The sequence below is a fragment of the Oncorhynchus mykiss genome, chromosome 13, assembly GCF_013265735.2.
Source record: "Oncorhynchus mykiss isolate Arlee chromosome 13, USDA_OmykA_1.1, whole genome shotgun sequence".
Classification (NCBI taxonomy): domain Eukaryota; kingdom Metazoa; phylum Chordata; class Actinopteri; order Salmoniformes; family Salmonidae; genus Oncorhynchus; species Oncorhynchus mykiss.
The window spans coordinates 39,396,083-39,405,668 of record NC_048577.1 but is presented as its reverse complement, the minus strand read 5'-3'; the positions used below and the strand labels follow the sequence as shown (position 1 = coordinate 39,405,668).

General features: G+C 40.2%; 1 long non-coding RNA gene across 1 annotated transcript; it reads right to left on the bottom strand.

The window, feature by feature from the left end:
• Positions 1–4,574: 4,574 nt before the first annotated feature.
• On the bottom strand, positions 4,575–6,075 carry LOC118938550. Its single transcript, XR_005035763.1, has 2 exons — positions 5,547–6,075; positions 4,575–5,031 (listed from the first exon to the last, which is right to left on the bottom strand). It is a non-coding gene; the product is annotated as an uncharacterized LOC118938550 (long non-coding RNA).
• Between the last annotated feature and the right edge of the window lie 3,511 nt (positions 6,076–9,586).

Genomic DNA, 9,586 nt, shown 5'->3' with positions numbered 1-9,586 from the left:
CACAACAGAGATCCAATGCATAACCTCTTGTTTCTCTACTCTCATTGATGGTGGAGCGGACCGCTTGGGATAACGTAGCACTGAATTATTGACCACATATTTCAGGAAACAACTTCATATGAAATAATCTTCAGCATTATTCCGTAGACATCCATAAATAATAAACAGTATTGATTTGATACGTGCCAGAACCAAGAGGGGGACAAAGAGACTGTAGGCTACAATGCACATTTTCTAATCAAATTATGATACCGGGAATGTTATGAAATGCACAAGAATGAGGGGTTTGGAATAAGCACAAGAGAAAAGCTGAAACAAGTTGAGTACTTCAACCCCTCTGCTGCCCCTAGGTTGTATGTGCCGTAGCCTTAGCAGACGTCTTTGGAAAGGACCGATTAAAAGCTACGCAGACGTGATCTGCACCCGGACTAGACTAAGCAGTGCTCACCATACCACAATCTTGATGATTTGCATTTGTGGCCCAGCAACAAATGTCACACTTAGCATCGCTAATGTGTTTATGGTTACATACTGATGTTCTTTCTTACTGGCTCCTTGGTCATTTCTTTACAAGATTGAGGGCCACTGTTTCGGCGGTGGTGTTATCAAAAAAATATTTTTTTAGACATATCATACCTAACGTGCAGTGGACCTCTTTTTACACTACACATCCATAATACCACATTTAACGTTCATGAACCTCGCTCTGTGAATTTGTCTTCTTAATGCTAGAGTAGTATCCTCTACGGGATCAGTGTCCCCCCCAGGGGACGGTTGAGCTAATGTGCGCTAATGTGATTAGCATGAAATTGTAAGTAACAAGAACATTTCCCAGGACATAGACATGTATAACCTCTCTCAAGAACCATGAAACCAAAATGGGTAATAATTTGACAAATAGCACCCATTGTTTTCTCTACACTGTTGTACAATGGAATTCAATAAAGAGGTTCCCACACATACATGTTACCTTGACAGTAGGTGGTAAAAAAGATTGCCAGGTTGGTTTGCAAAGGAAAGGAAATGTGATAGGAAAATGAGGAGGTGTGCCTTCTGATTGATGACTACATGTTGACTGATTGGGGAAGGATGATTGCCACCTGTGAGGAGGGGAGAAGGAGAGAAAAGAAACACACACACAGAATACCTGTATCCGTAACAGTCACACTTGTATACATACTGCACATATGGTGCAGTATGTGGTGGAGAGAGGCTTCAGACAGTATGATAAAGGCCTACAATGACATTTCAGTAGATACAAGACCAGTGGAGACAATGTTAAACCCTGAGTCAAGTAGGTGTTTGTCATTGTGAAACCTTTGTTTTCAGTACATACCATGTCAATCATACGATATTAACGACAGGAATCTGTTTTAGAATGTCACTGTTTAATCATAGAACAAAAAAGTATTATGCTTCTCACACCCACACCTTTGGTATTAAAACCGTATTTTCAAATGTCATTCTCAGACACTTTACCGCTGGGGGTAACGGAGGTATGAGACCATTTGGAAGCGGATGCTGTTTTTGTTTGCCACTGTTGGAATCTGAACACTGAAATCTTTACAAACAGCACAGGAATTCAGTGCTTGGAGCAAAGTGAATGCCATCCAAGCAATGAGTGCACAATTTTCAACATACACTAGATTACAGGACATGTATTAATCTTGAGTGCCTCTATTTCGACAAACCACACCTGTCAAACTCAACACAAAACAGCAGTGGAAGCGTGTTACTGTATTGGCGAGTTTAGAATCTAATTTCATGTGCATTGTTGCAATACATGACTGTGGGAGTATTGTACAATAAATAAACAAAGAAACATTGTATTGTACGTTGTGGAAGGATACATTTACATTACCAGCCAACCAGCACATTTGGTTCCTTGGAAGTTGTGGTAAGGTTTCCCTTTGGTTCTGGGAATGAAGCCATACCTTGCCTGACTGGTAAAACATTTTTTTTTTAATTGTACTTTCTGAGAAACGGACGTGAAAATGTAGCCTGCTCTGGGAAAGTATATTTTTATTGATGTTCTGAGAACATTTATTCATTTATGCAGTAGGCTATTTGGAGGTTTTTGAATGACTTCCTCAATAAGAGTTTTAACACTACTTGCGTATTTTACGTTTATTATACTTTTGTGAACTCCAAGCACATATAGGACACATGGAAATTGGTTTCCTTAGGCATTAATCATGCAAACACATTTATTTTTTTTATTGTAACACAGAGATTTGAACCTGTAATCTTCAGTTCTCTGTCCATGGAATTAGTCCACTGCATCACCTGGATGGAGCTACAGAAACATGTCATGTTTTTTTACTCATACAATGCAGATGATTTTAGTCTATTCAAACAGACCCAATTTCAAAGGAAATACGCACTCATTAACATCAGCTGATGCCAATTAGTGGGCGCGGCCAACACACCTGAACACACTTACAAAGATAGAGTTTGTATATGTTGTAAATGTACAGTTGAAGTCAGACGTTTACATACACCTTAGCCAAATACATTTAAACTCAGTTCTTCACAATTCCTGACATTTAATCCTAGTAAAAATTCCCTGTCTTAGGTCAATTAGGATCACCACTTTATTTGAAGAATGTGAAATGTCAGAATAATAGTAGAGATAATGATTTATTTCAGCTTTTATTTCTTTCATCTCATTCCCAGTGGGTCAGAAGTTTACATACACTCAATTAGTATTTGGTAGCATTGCCTTTTAAATGTTTAACTTGGGTCAAATGTTTTGGGTAGCCTTCCACAAGTTTCCCACAATAAGTTGGGTGAATTTTGACCCATTCCTCCTGACAGAGCTGGTGTAACTGAGTCAGGTTTATAGGCCTCCTTGCTCACACATGCTTTTTCAGTTCTGCCCACAAATGTTCTATAGGATTGAGGTCAGGGCTTTGTGATGGCCACTCCAATACCTTGACTTTTTTGTCCTTAAGTCCTTTTGCCACAACTTTGGAAGTATGCTTGGGGTCATTGTCCATTTGGAAGACCCTGTGACCAAGCTTTAACTTCCGGAATGATTTCTTGAGATGTTGCTTCAATATATCCACAAAATGTTCCTACCTCATGATGCCATCTATTTTGTGAAGTGCACCAGTCCCTCCTGCAGCAAAGCACCCCCGCAACATGATGCTGCCACCCCGTGCTTCAAGGTTGGGATGGTGTTCTTCAGCTTGCAAGCATTCCCCTTTCTCCTCCAAACATAACGTTGGTCATTATGGCCAAACAGTTCTATTTTTGTTTCATCAGACTAGAGGACATTTCTCCAAAAGGTACGATCTTTGTCCCCATGTGCAGTATCCCCAAACCGTAGTCTGGCTTTTTCATGGCGGGTTTGGAGCAGTGGCTTATTCCTTGCTGAGCGGCCTTTCAGGTTATGTCGATATAGGACTCGTTTTACTGTGAATTGAAATACTTTTGTACCCGTTTCCTCCAGCATCTTCACAAGGTCATTTGCTGTTGTTCTGGGATTGATTTGCACCTTTCACACCAAAGTACGTTCATCTCTAGGAGACAGCTCCTTCCTGAGCGGTATGACGGCTGCGTGGTCCCATGGTGTTTATTCTTGCGTACTATTGTTTGTAAAGATGAACGTGGTACCTTCATGCGTTTGGGAATTGCTCCCGAGGATGAACCAGACTTGTGGAGGTCTCCAATTTTTGTCTGAGGTCTTGGCTGATTTATTTTGATTTTCTCATGATGTCAAGCAAAGAGGCACTGAGTTTGAAGGTAGGCCTTGAAATACATCCACAGGTACACCTCCAATTGACTCAAATTATGTCAATTAGCCTATCAGAAGCTTCTAAAGCCATGACATAATTTTCTGGAATTTTCCAAGCTGTTAAAGGCACAGTCATCTTAGTGTATGCAAACTTCTGACCCACTGGAATTGTGATACGGTGAATTATAAGTGAAATAATCTGTCTGTAAACAACTGTATGAAAAATGATTTGTGTCATGCACAAAGTAGATGTGCCAACTTGCCAAAACTTTAGTTTGTTAACAATACATTTGTGGTGTGGTTGAAAAACGAGTTTTAATGACTCCAACCTAAGTGTATGTAAACTTCTGACTTCAACTGTATATTTTAAGAATGTTTTTAAATAACATTCTTAAAACGTTCAATGAACACTACTGAAGTTTTCTTAACGTTATCGGAAAAATTTGAGAACCTGACTTTAAGTAGAACCATGAGGAAGCCTGTGTGAAAGTTATGCTGAAGTACTGAAATTCTCACAGAAGAACATTGTTTCTTAATGTTCTTGGAACAATTTGAGAACATGGCTTTAAAAAGAACCATGAGGAGACATGTAGGAAACTTTATGCTAAAGTACTAAAATATAAAAAAGAAATTGGGGGGTCAAGTTCCTTAATTGTGCTGTGAATGTTCCCAGAACGCTGTGGGAAAGTTGTATGCAAAATAACCATAGGACAACCATGCTCTCGCCAAGCTCTAAGAAGCATATGGTTCTCAGAACACTATGTGCTAGCTAGGGAGCCCATATTCCTTTATGTCAATGTGCATCATGGCCTCTATAGAAGAGAATAAAATAAAATGACAAGTGCTGGTAGCTTTAATCAATGGCTTGGGATACAAATACGGTTTAGCTTCCAGTCATTAGAGGTAGAAGAAGGAGGCGATTAATTTGTTTCCCCACAGTAAATGTTTCACCAATGGAATTAGGTGGAGGGTGCCAAACCAATAGCCAGAGCTGTTTGTCAGCGTTGGTGTGTACTCCGTGTGATATGGAGACATTACAGGAAAACAGCAGTCCATCAAAAATGTATCTTGTCAATCCCCTGTGTATTTTCATATCATGCCGAAACGGAGGCCTTCTTTGTATGCAGGTGTTGAATGGGATTAGGCCTGCGCAGGTATTCGTCTCCTCTCCAGCAGGGCTTGGGGAATGGAGAAGTGAAGCACTGAGTTGCCATGGTTTCCAGCTCATCTCTGCCTCTCTAACCAGCACTGCTCTATGGGACTTGTGCATCAGCACATCCTGAGCAAGAGACCTGAGGATATCGGAAAATATTTGTTGATACCATGAGGTGAAATGCTGTCGCAAAACATATTTTTTTAGCAGCGATCATGACAGATGCGGTCTTCAATGACAACATAACACTGATCATTCCTTCGTATAGGCCTTTCTTTTGAACTCTGAATTAGCAAACAGACACCCATCAAGACATCACCTGTTATCTGATGTGTTAAGAAGACAGGGTGAGGAGGTAAAAATAACAACATTCTCTCCTCTCTAGAGAGAGAGAGAGTCAATATATTTCAAATGCAATATTTTGGCTGTAAGTCAGCAAAGATTTGTGCATAATAATAGCATCAAATCAAATGAGAAGCTCTGGGAAATTACTACTCTCGTGATGCATAGTTTTATCCCTGTGCCAGTTCTTGGATTCACAAGAGCATCTTAATGTGAACATTAACATTTGAACCCTCTGGGTCATAAAACGATTCTGTGCAGTATGAAGTCATCAAGACATTCAACACTAGAGAGAACCCTGGCTAGGCTTACATTATTGCAGTTATCTCCAGAATGTTGTCTGAAAGGAGGTCAGAATGTAGGTGGTCAGAATACTGATAGATGGGCAGTTTGTCCATAATGAGAGGATGGTACCACAAAAAAAATGATGGATTTAGGGACCGTTTTAACAATGCAATAACTCCAAGCTTTGCTAAGTCTCACAATTTGCCTGTCATTTCCCTTGTGGTTTTTCGCAAATACACACCAGATGAGCCTTACCGTCTATCAACTCAATGAAGGGAGGAACACAAATGCATAACATTAATATGCTTTATCTTGTCATCCTTTTGAAAAGGAAGATCATTAAGTTTGATCATACACACGTGAACAGCATGCATGTCAGAAGGTGAGTGTAGCTGGTGCATGAAGTCAGACGCAGGAAAGCAGAATGAGTGAGCAACGTACTTTCCTCAACAAGGCACAAGGTAACAATTACACTTGACCAAAACGGTAAAGATAACGCACGGGTGAACACAGCACCCGTCAAAAAAACCAGCCATCAAAATAAACCTAACTGAACATGAAATAATCCCACACAACACCATGTAGGAAACAGAGGGTTTAAATACAGGAACAAATAATTGTGAAATGGAAAACAGGTGTGTGGAAACAAAGACAAAAGCAAAGGAAAAAGAGAAGTGGATTGGCGATGGCTAGTAGACCGGCGACGCCGACCGCCGAGTGCCGCCCAAACAAGGAGGCACCGACTACGGCGGAAGTCGTAACAATGCATCAACTCTTCAGCTTTGAGCAATTAACAGATTATCATATTCAAAATTGCTGTGGTTTTACAAAAAAACGGCCTAGTTTTTGGCTAACATTATCAGAACTCTAATAGAGGCAGCATTGACCTAACAATGTTCCTCTCATTTCCTCTCACAGTTGATTTCTAATTTGCTGAATGTAAATTGATTCAGAGAAAATGACTTACCATTCTACTATGATTTCCTGTGAGAAAATATAGCATTTTACATTTTTTGACCAAATGTTTATTGGTTTTGTTATTTTTGTTGGCGGGGGGGGGGGGGGGGGATACATGCAGAGTTTAAGTAATAATAAATACAATTTAACAGGAAAAGAAAACAAAAAAGAAGTGGGCCTCCACCCCACTCCCACCCTCACTTCCCTTTTCCCAACCCCACCCAGACCTAAATAAAGAGGATCTTGACTTAAGAGGAGCTCTGTTGATAGTCTCCAGAGGAGCTACAGGAAACATGTCTTAAACTGTGAGTAGAATTGCTTTCCCGTGTCCTCAGTAGCCCTTGTGTTCACTGTTGAGTACACAAAGACGGGACAGATTTTGCTCCTAAACAAAAGCAAACCATCTTTAAAAAGAAAGTATATCGCCTTTATGTTTTTCCTTAACATTGGCTGATTTGTCTTGTCATATCTCAGATATGAAGACACTTGGTTTTCCCATGACTCACTTCTGACTTGAGATTAGACAAGGATTGTGCAAATTCCTCCCAAAGATTTTCTCCATATCTAACAATCTTCTGGCAACATTCCCAGAATTAATGCACTTTTATTTTGTTGATGCGTTTATCAATGTCATACCAACCCTGCATTTGCAATAAGATGAGTAACCCATCAGTAAAGATATATTTGAGATTGTCATCTATTCATTGCAGAGTTCATTCATTTCCACCATCATTCATTTCCACCAAGTGTTCTGTTTTGGACTCCTTGAACAGTGCGTGACACCATACAGACCAAAATAGTGCCACATAAAGTAATAAGACACACAGGAGACATGCCTCCGTCCACTTCGGAGCCTCTGTATCACATGGAGGGGAAGGACATGAAACCTCTAGCTGATGGAGAGACCACAGTTGGGTTGAGGAGCCAGGCTAAGTGTTTGTGTCCCTGCCATAGCCGAGACGGCAGGGGGAGGCACAAAAGCTTTCTATTTGTTAGTATGGTCTCAAGATGGTTTACAGGGAAGCACATCCCACCAGTAATGGAATGAATAAAATGATTTATTTAGTACGTGCTTCCAGGATATTTGATATGCTTGGCTACGTTTAGCCCATAGCCTCATCATAATGAAACAGCAAGCAGTCAGACTTGCAGCAGAGGCATTTCACTGGAAGAGGAGAGAAACTCTGCGCCCCAGGCTCTGTGAAATGATGCTCCTCGTCCACAGTCACTCCCTCATTTCTCTTCTTGTCAATACCCTTCTGAACGCTTGGTCGGATCTTTGTCTGTTCTCGTTCCTCTGTACAGACAAGGCAATGGCAATGATAAATTAGATTTAGGTATATATTGGATATTTGGGTATAAATGCATTTGTGTGTCTCCCCTCCACAACGGTATTCATAGTTTTGGGAAATGCGCAGCGTCTGACTGTCATAAGAATATATTGCATTGTTATTGTTGCCCTGGTGACTTGTTGTGGATACACCTGTAAACCATAGAATGGAATTGTCAAAGCTTGACCTTCTGTCGCCTAACATTATTTTGTATTCACTGATGCAGTGCAGATTATTGTTGAGATGTGTAGATGTTTCAACAAGATAAAAGAAGCTCTAGGGCTGTTTTTCAGATATGCCTTGGCAATTCTCCAGGCTTATTCTTCCCTTGTAAAACATGAATAAATTGGGTCTGTTAGCTGAAACTAATCTATAAGGCATAATTATGGCAATGTTTTAATTAACTGTAATTACTAGCACTGTGTCTAGTTATTTCTCCTAGTACTAACAGAACTGGACAAGGTCGCTGTTCAATTAAGGATGGAAATGCTCATCTAAACAATTAAGGATGAAAATAAGGACGCATTCCCCTTGAGCAATAGTGAACTTTCTCTGGGTTCATACTGTTTCTTTCTAACAAGAGTCCCCAAATGCATGTGATGAGGGGGTTTTGTAACATCTAGTAGGAACACATCAATTGCAACGTTTCTACCATTATCAAGCTTTCCTTTATCGGCCTTGATCTCAAGACAGTGGGAGGGGCCATATTTGAAGTGGCTCTCTGTTAGTTGTGTTTTTTCCACGGTAATGTAGGAACAAATAACCATTTTTGTGCCATTTTAATCTTTCAAGTTTAGTTAAATATTTCTCTGCCACTATAAAAAGTTGTAGTGAAGATGAAATGTGCTTTCCCTTGGTTTCAGTTATATATTATACATGAAGAAAAATATCTGTATCTGAGAGCAAACTAAGAAATAATACATGCTTTGATCAAATATTTGTTTTCTGCCCTGATGTTTTTGCAATAATATGTTGTATTCTCTTTAATTTTAATGTTGTGTTCTCTTTGCACATTACCCACTGGGCACAGACGTCAATTCAACGTCTATTCGGTACAACCTAATTTCATTGAAATTACCTGGAAACAACATTGATTCAACCAGTGTGTGTGCCCAGTGGGTGGCTGCAGTGATTAGGTTGATACATACTGTACTTTAGTTTAGATTTTTTTGCTTTAAAACGGCAACATTTTCTCTCCAACCCATGGCAAAATATAGAATTTCAGGAAATAAGCTTTAAACCTGCCAAATGTTCTCTCAGACAACAAGAGGAGTCTGAAGTGTGTGTGTGTGTGTGTGTGTGTGTGTGTGTGTGTGTGAGGGGGGGGGGGGTCACATGGGTCACGAGGTGGGGGTTTGTTACTACGCCAATAAATGAGAATATCCATCCGGACCTTTGCCTCCTAGGACATTTGTGTGACTGGACATTCTCAAATTGTATTTGAGTACCACCTGCTGTAAACAGTAGGCCCACTTGAGTGAATGGACTTACGAACAGCCACTGTTAATTCGTCAATATCAGATTTTCTCCAGTGACAGCTTGGTAGCTGGGTAGTGGGACATAATAGAGCTGTGTGTACCTCACAGACTGCCACTTCCATTTCACAGGGTTCACAGAATACATTTTCAAAGTCGTTGCTTTTATTTACTCCATACAGTGGTTGCAAAGGTGGTCAGTAGGTCAGTTGCCCTGTATATTATTTAGTCAGTTAAGAACAAATTCTTATTTTCAATGACGGCCTAGGAACAGTGGGTTAACTGCCTTGTTCAGGGGCAGAAC